At 50.5% G+C, this 8,844-nt stretch overlaps 1 protein-coding gene across 1 annotated transcript in view; it reads left to right on the forward strand.

Annotated features, from left to right (window-relative positions):
- The window catches only part of LOC119432532 (sericin 1-like), an 860,508-nt gene that overhangs the window by 222,647 nt on the left and 629,017 nt on the right, over window positions 1-8,844 (forward strand). The gene's annotated exons all lie outside the window — the stretch shown is intronic.

Below are 8,844 nucleotides of genomic sequence, written 5' to 3' on the forward strand. Positions count from 1 at the left end.
TTGGGAAGACAAAATTCCCGCTGATGGTGTTCTCGTCCGCATAAGTGACTAAATCTGTGCGTGCCGGCGAGTAGCGTTTCCCTTGATCCCTACGCTTGATTACGTGACTGCCTTCTCGCTGGGCCGTGTTTAGCTGCATTAGGGTGGCTAGAATTGCCCAATTCTAGCCACCCTAGCTGCATCAACGGCGACTGGCCCAGATTACTGGTTTTCTCGTTCGACATCTTCGTGCAGCCGTGCATGCAGGAGAGCTTTATCGAGCGTCGATTTAGAAGTGCGGCAGAGTTCTGACAACCTGCTGTCCAACATACCAGCAATAAATCGGTCTCGAACGAGCCTGTCCTCGACGGACGTAGTTGGCCAGTCGTAGTAGGCCAGTCGTAGTTGCATCTTTTACGCATGAAATGCTTTTAGCTCCCGTTGTCAGCGACCTTCAAGTGACCTTGAGTCAAAAGCCAGTGCCGTTCTCCGGGCACTCAAAGGAGAGCATCAGGACATCGTTGCGAGAACAAAACAAGATCATGCGGGCAACCAGTCAAAAGTTGTGAAAGTACGGGTTCTTGCCCCCAGACCCTTGTACAGGAGCGCAGGGCCAACCTCTCTGCCTTTCTGTAAATAAATTTTTCTCTAGCATTACATACGCTAGTTACTGCCCAAACAAGTTGCAAAAAATATTGCTTCCGTGTTCTTGCTAATGTTCGTTCACAATATCACTCAAGCTGTAACTTCTAGTACGAAGAAGTTTTGTTTGTCATTTCCAATGGCGACGTTGAAAAGGCAGATACAGGGCACCATACACTTGATTGTCACCTTTTGGTGCTGAGGCAGGATTGCCTGTGCTCTTTGTAACGCCAGCGGTCCGTGAGTTTCTCGGCGCGCATTTCGCGTCGCCTCGAGAGATGGCGCCACGCTGAGCGGCGCCTCCTTCAGGCACTTTTCTTCTAGCTGGGCCGTGGGCTCTGTCTCCCTGGCGTCTTTCGCTACCTGTCGTGCCGCTTTCAGTCGGCTTTCTTCTTCTAGCTGGGCAGCGTCCATATGGACCAGTGCACAGTATGGCGTGTTCCGGTGTGGTGTGGTGGGGATTGCCACTGCGAACGTGCGCTACACCCATTTAAAGATTATGGCTAGTATCATCTCCAACCAATTTGCTTTGCCGGTAGCTATTTCATGCTTACATCTGCTCTCGATTACGGGAGCGACAGCAATTTTACGGCGAAGCTGTTTATGGCTAGGATTACGTGGATTTTCCATGTGCGTAAGCAAAGCTAAGGACCGGCGCGAACGCGCTCGTGCCACTCGCGCGTTCGGCGTCGTCGTCTTCCACAGCTGGCTCGCAGGCATCCCTCTGATAGGCATTTTGAGTAGATTAGTTATCAATAGGCGCCATTTTCAAGATCAGTAGACTCCCAGGTAGAAAACAAAGGTTTCTCAGAGATTTGCCGCTGTGTGACCTGCGTCGGCCGTGTCTACGTTCGCATTGCCCTCTCATTGTCAGCGTTCCAAGCGCTTGCATGTCTAGCTTCCTTTTCTTCCGCTATCCCACGGCACATAAACAAACCGGAACGACAAGTTTCCGTTCTCCACTTTGAATTTCACTTCTCTTCTGTCGTCGTAATGGGGAGGCCACGCATATAGTCCGGACTCCAGAGGAGCAATGCGCCTATGAAGAGCGATGGTGAGTTCAGATGCAAGAGTGCAATCGGTGCCGGCGGGCCGGAAACACCAATTGTCCACCGATTCAGACAAATAATCACCACCGTACAGGACAATAAATGTGTGTGCGTACCTTTCGTCACGATGACGACCGATCAAGGCAATAAACGTGTTCGTACCTTTGTTCAAAATTCTGTGTGATGTCTTTGTCGTGTGCCAAACAGCTTCGCTGTTCATCCAACTTCACAGCGCCATATGGCTCATGAATTTTTACCATGTTTTTCAACGCGGAATAAAAAGCATCGACGCTTTCATCTCCTTGCTACGTCTACCTGTGAAAACGATAACTCTCGTGAACTTCGTTGACCAGGTGCACAAATACGAGGTGAACTTGTTTTACAGTCATGCTGTTTATGCGGACCCTGTGCCGTCGTTGTCGGGCTTCGCTAAAAATGTACCGCGTAACCTAGCGGGAGAGCAGAGGAAAAGAACTGAACAGGGGGAAAGGGGAAGTAAAGTGGAACTGGGAGGGGGGTTGACATAAGTCGCACCGTCCAATACTCGCGTTGGAGGGCGAGAGCGGGAGGCGCGGAAACCAATGGCGGCGTAGGAAAAAAGTAGGTCAACGAAGGAATTTGGTGTGAGAGGAGTTGGCGTTAGCGTTGGCTGTATATACACAGCTTTGGATTAGTGGCTCCGCACATTCCACCCCAGCTACAGCTACGGGAAGACCACGAGTAGTGCGTATACTCCTGAGGAAGAAGCTGCCTACCGCGAGCGTCAGCCAGAGTTGGCTCGTGAACGGGCTGGTCGTCGTAGGGCTGACCCCGAACTGCGCACCCGAGAGGGCGAAGCTCAACGGCAGCGCCGAGAGGCCGACCCCGAGCTGCGCGTGCGAGACGCGGAAGCACATCGACGGTGTCGGAATGAAGAGCCCGCACTCCGCGAACGAGAAGCTCTAGAACGGCGTCAACGTTGCATCGGTCGCTGAAAGTGTGCTGCGACCGTAATCGACATTAGCGCAAAGACTGTTAAAATTACAATGACGTTCGCTTCGCTAACGCGGGTTACGCGCGAGCGATGCCGCGAACGCGCACCGCGGCGTCGAAGCACCAACGGAAAGGGTGCGAACGAGGTCGTGGACACTACATTGATCTGGACGGTGCGGTGCTTTGGGGTGGTGGCGCTTGTGTAACGTCGGTAACAGCTTCGCTGTACATCTACTTTCACAGGTTGGAATCGAGACAGATTTTTTTTTTTCACAGCGCTGTATGACTGAACTACCTCGGCTGCCAGCTTTCACGAACGTTCCCCGATTTGGAACCCTGTCATCAATCTCGGGACGATAAAAATATATATAGTTATTCTATTACCCCCATGCAATAAAGAATCGTTTGTACCCGAACCTCGTCGGTAGCTCGATGCAATCCTAACATAAGGACAGACATACAAACAGGCGCGCACACATACATTGTTACCCACTAACACGTGCACACACTGCTTGTGCGTGCGTATACGCACGCACAAGCACACACAGGCAGATAGCAGATAGTAGGCACACTGCCGAAGTTGGCCCAGGGCGCTTCATAGTGTAAAACCGTCCCTGAGCGCAGGCCTCGGCGCCGGGCTTGTCGGCGCCGGGCTTGTCGGCGCCGGCGCCGGGCAAGAGAAAAGACGGTCTAGAAAGGGTCCTTGCTTACGCTAGCAGGTCGCTATCGCAAACGGAAGCCGATAATTGTACGGTGGTAAAAACGAGTGCATTTCCATTATTTGGGCTACGGCTAAATTTTGGCCCTGTCCATACGGCAGGCGCTTCGAAGTAGACCACTGCAAGGACATGGGCATACCCGAAAACGCGGGCTTTTATGTTGAACTCAGGCCGCGCCCGGGCTTGAAGCTCTGGGCTTTGGGTCGCACCCGGGTCTGAGGCGGCCGCCTTGGGTCAGGTCGGGCTTGTTTTTTGGTACACTCGTTTTTTGGTACACTCTTACTTTTTTTTCCCAGGCTCGCGTCAGCTAACGGCTGGTGTGAACACAAGGCGTGACGTGCTTCCTGTTCCCAGCTTTCGCCGAGTGTCTGCTCTTATTGAATTTATTTCCCTATGCCACAATCGCTGTGTTCGAGCGTAATATTTCTTTATGGGCACAAGTTGGCTCAATAAAAAGTTAGTTTCGTGACTCTCGCTTGTGCGATGGTCTGATTCTTCAACGTCACGACGACGTCACAATATTATCATAATGAAAAACAGATACCCTTCGCATTCCTACGTGCTGATTTGTCGGAAAGGCTTAACTGCCTGCAGCACACCATAAAATTCGTTCATCGCTGCAATTTATTTCTCGATTTCCAAGAGCAGCGCAGGTACTACACTGCACTGACAAGATGTGAGGTCGTGTGGAACCATTCACGACGCTCACGAGAGCAGACCAAGGGCAACCAAATCGAACAAACCTTCGAACAAATTGCCAGGCTGGAAAATATTTCGATGAACTGCGTTTGCAGCGGGCCACGGATAAACGCGATAACAAGTTTAGACTACACACGAGCAAAGAATAGAGCACGAAGCAGCCGCAGCGCCGGGCAAATCTGCTCGCTCGTCTAGGCAACGACCGAGCATGCGCAGTGGCCTGCGGAAGTGGCAGAACATTTGGGACGAGCTGGCGGACACCACGGCTGTCATACCGTAAGTAATAATGAAACTTTTCGTGTGCTTGCGAGGCGTATAGTTAGGGTTAGTGATAGTTAGAACGGTTACCAGAAGTGTAGGTGACTGCGTCAATGACGTAACGGTGGTTGCTCAGGTTAACGATTAGAAAGAGTGACTAGGGCACTTCAGATGAATTCAACTGCCATAACTAATATTCGGTAAAGAAAAATGAGCAACGACCCTAATCCTTGACTTAGGTGTCTGATAGTGCCACTCGTACCTCGGCGTTGGTATGCCCTGGTGTAGGGCGGGAAACCGAACTTTTTGTTATTTATTTTTAATTTCCTTGTCCATCTGAGACGAACCGGAAGTAGGTCCTTAACCGGAAGTTGCTGCGCAAGAAACAAGAGTGACACTCGGTGCTCAATCCTCTAAAAGAGAGACATGAAAATGAGGCATATAGGCCGCTATTACACAGACAGTGCTACAAATAATGACAGCGGCAAGGCGCTCTTGGCTGTGATGATGGTACCTCTTTAACCACCGGCCCGGTAATCGATTGGACATTTTCGCTCGAGCGACATTGCAGTGGATTGTGTGTGCAGCGAACGATTTCAGTAAAGCTAACTTTTGAATGCACGTGAGATTTCATATTTACAGCAAAACCATCATTGCGTATTAACTAAGCAGAGGGACGTTCAATTCTATGTTACAAGTAAGGTGAATTTCATTACTGTCAAGGCGCAAAAGTTTCAAACGCTCTTGTGCTGTCTTCGTGTAGCTGAGCAGTACGCCTTACTGAGATGCAGATTTGCACTCGATGGTCCCGTTCGACCGTGTTAGGTGGCCGATCTTGGCAATCGACCCCTTTGCCGTAAAATTGCCCAAATGGCTCGCGATATGCGCCGCTCACCCGGCTTGCATGGCCATCACGACGTAAAATAAGCGTCAGCGTATACCGACGTCCTGCTTCTTCGCGGCTGATCGGAGCAGTAGGATTGATACTGTAGTCGTGCGACTGAAAAATGGAGCCACGAGCGGCTGACCAAGCAACAGTGGCTTTTCGATTAGCGCGACCATTTGCGACCCTACTTGGTCGCGCGACCTGTGCGCGTCCCCGGTGTCAATGAGCCGTGATTGTGAATAATGAGGCATTTCGAAGGTGTAAGCGTGTAGGAAGTTCAACAGGTAATACTGCGAAAGCTGATTGTATAGTCCAAAAATACAGACCTGCCTGAAATAGGTGCCACAGGTGCCATAGCCTTCAGGTGATATGCCGCCTCAACCAAATTACTCGCACGCCAAGAACACTGTGCTTGTTGTTCAAAATTTCTACTTGCGAAATTTTTAGCAGAGATTAGATATATTACGTCGTTGTAATTGGAAGATTGCAGCATGCAATACTGTGGATCACGGGCGTGCCAGTTGAAATGCAATTCAGGGCCGTGACGCGTTTTTACGGCGGCGCCCGCATGCTTTTTGAGAGTTACGTTATCGCAAGCGCGTTGTCACGCGGTCGCATGATATGCATCTCGCATCCAACGACTACGAGTGATACCTGGCCTTTGTAAGTGCAGTGTGCATCGCGCATTGAAACCGAGTTCAAGTCAACAACGTTCAGTAATGTGATAACTTCGATCGATAATATGTTCAATAATGCGATACAATATCGCTTATGTATCGGTGTGTGTCGATCAAAAAATTTATTTTATAATTATTATTGTTTATTACACTCTCCGACCTATTTAGTCACGATTGTAACGAGGTAGCGACACCGAAAAGAAAATGGAGTGTGCAGTTTTAGCACTTCTGTTTTGTTGACGCATGCAGGCGTGGTTAAGAGAACGCAATCAGGACCAGGACCGGCATTATACAGGATGATAATTTCCAAGTTTTTCGGATTTTTTTTTTATTTCGCCTGCGGACGCTGTATTATTCAGCGAGGGGGAGATTACTTGCAGGAGAAACGGAAACACGTATTCAACTGATAAGCGAAAATTCGTTAACTTCCTAACTGATTGCATTACGCCACATATTGCAAGTTACGAATTGTAGCCGGTGAGCTTGCAAGGCGTATGCACTTGAATAAATTTACGGAATGTCGCCAGTTTGGAGATATGCGCCATCAAACTCGCCGTAGCAATGCACCGTTGTTAGTCACTTTTTTCAATCTCTGTTTCCATTTCTCGTGCTAGAAATGTCCGCCTCTTCGAATATTTCAGCTCAACAGAAAGATAGAAAATTCCAGACAGTTATCCCAACGTGGATGAATGCGAAAGCACTGCGACCACCACAGCTCGTGGGTTTGAGTGCCGTAATGAACTCTATCTTAATTAGGCCTACGCTGTAGTTAACCCTACCATAATTAACTGTCTTAAATAACTACGCCTGAAATAAATCCAAATGTGGTTGGTTTGACTCCCACCAGTGGTCGCGGGTTCCACTCTAACCAAAGGTCGAGCGTTCGTAGTCTTTTTGGACAATCGTGTGCTCACGCCAACGCCGGATTTTTTTTTTTTTTTTTGCATCGTGACCCGTATAATGCTTCCGCATTAAAGAAATGCCGCAGAACCCATCTCACGATGAAGGTCAATGCGTTCAACGTTGAAAGAATATAGCGACAAAATGCATGGCCATCGTTGAAATGCCTAATGAGGCGTGTACTGCAGCGAAGCTATGAACACTCTGCGTCATCCCAACACAGTGCCTCAAACTCTGTGACCCAAGTTGGTCCGACGATTGGCTTCGAACACTGTCCCCTCCGAAAAGTAGCCCGCTACGCTATATCCATTAGACCGTAACCCGCCGTGGTTGCTTAGTGGATATGGTGTTGGAGTTCTGAGCACGAGGTCGCGAGATCGAATCCCGGCCACTGCGGTCGCATTTCGATGGGTGCGAACTGCGGAAACACCCATCGTGCATCGTGACTTAGGTGCAGGTTAAAGAACCCCGGGTGGTCCAAATTTTCTGGAGTCCCCCACTACGGCGTGCCTCGTAATCAGATCGTGGTTTTGGCACGTACAACCCCATAATTTAATTTTTATTCGACCGTGGACCAACCATTGACCCAGGTCGCAGGAAAACAATCGAATATATTAGTTATATAGATAGATAGATTTTCCCAGCTTGTGCTGGGAAAAACCACCACCGCAAGCAAGCAGGGCCGGACCAACACCACCAAGACAACTTCCTATGTGGTATTGGCCGGACGCGAGCGCGTTTGCACGCAGACGCGTGTAGCGTTAACGCTACTGACGGCAGCGCCACTGCACTGGAAATGGACATCGGGATAAAGCTTGGCGGCGCTGAGAAATCGCAAGGTTTCAAACGTGACGCACTATGTTTTTAGAAGATCGAGAAAGCGTCACCTTGAGTGGCCACTCGTTTTTTTTTCTCTTGTTTCACTTGGTTTCTTGTTCACCGCCATCGCAGCACGCGCCGAGGCAACTGCGGTGAAGACCTGGTCGGAGACGCAGCTCCCGCGCTAGCGAACGGGCGCCAGTCGAGCCCGGACGCACCCGGTCATGCTCGCGGCTCTCGCGTTCGTAGTTTCTTTGTGGACAACCCTATAAGGTGTTTGCTGAAGCTGCCAGGAGAGGAGGCAGAGGCGAAGGGGCGCAGTTGGCGCTACTTTATATTATTGCGATAGCAATTATATGGACACTCAAAAGCAGATTTCTGCCGTCGCCGTCGCCGTGAGGTTCCGTATGACATCAATGGAGATGAAATCGTCGCCGCGCGCCGAACGCTGTATGTGCGAGTGAAAGGGCGCGAGGGGCGCGCGCTTTCACGGGGAGTGAACGCACGGCGGAGAACAAACGCGCGTTCTGCGCCGTACTCGCTCAGAAAATAGCATCCTTTCCCCTCTATCTGAACCACTATACTCGCTTAAGGGCCGCAGAAGTAGGCGTCTCTTTCCTCGTTTACAATCAACATATACGTAGAGCAAACGCGCCTTCTTCCGACGCGCGAGAGGCCGTGGGGAGGGGGGAGGGAAGGGAGGCGACGTTTAGCTGCGGCACCAAGTGCCTATTTATATCTGACGCTCCGGCAACAGTCACCAACGCCGCACGCATTTTGAGGGAACGCGGGCAAAACGCCGATGGCGTCGACAACAGTTCTGCGTGTTGCCGGTGCTGCTGCATGTCCAAATTTATACAGCTGATAAAGCTAATATCATTACTCCGTATAGCTCTCTACAAACTTGCTATCGCAATTGATGCTTCGCCTTTCAGGTGAAACTGCGACAACTTTTTTTCCAGGGGTTTTAAACTTCGTTGCCTCGCCACCCGCCCTATGCTGCATGTGCGAGTGAAAATGAGTTTATGCGACAAGATTCACACCACCTTGCACCATCGGCCGCAGCACGTTGGGCCGTTGAGCGTTCGGGGTTTCGTCGCTTTCGTATCCATTCGCGCCGTTGAGCGCGCCGGCGCTCCTTCAAGGCGCGCTCTTCCTCTTCGCAGCGAGCGAACCGCGTATCACCCGTACCGAGTCCAAGGGGCGTCTGATGACGTCGCTAGGGCAATGGCTACGTCAGGAGG

This window comes from Dermacentor silvarum, chromosome 11, assembly GCF_013339745.2.
Source record: "Dermacentor silvarum isolate Dsil-2018 chromosome 11, BIME_Dsil_1.4, whole genome shotgun sequence".
Lineage (NCBI taxonomy): Eukaryota > Metazoa > Arthropoda > Arachnida > Ixodida > Ixodidae > Dermacentor > Dermacentor silvarum.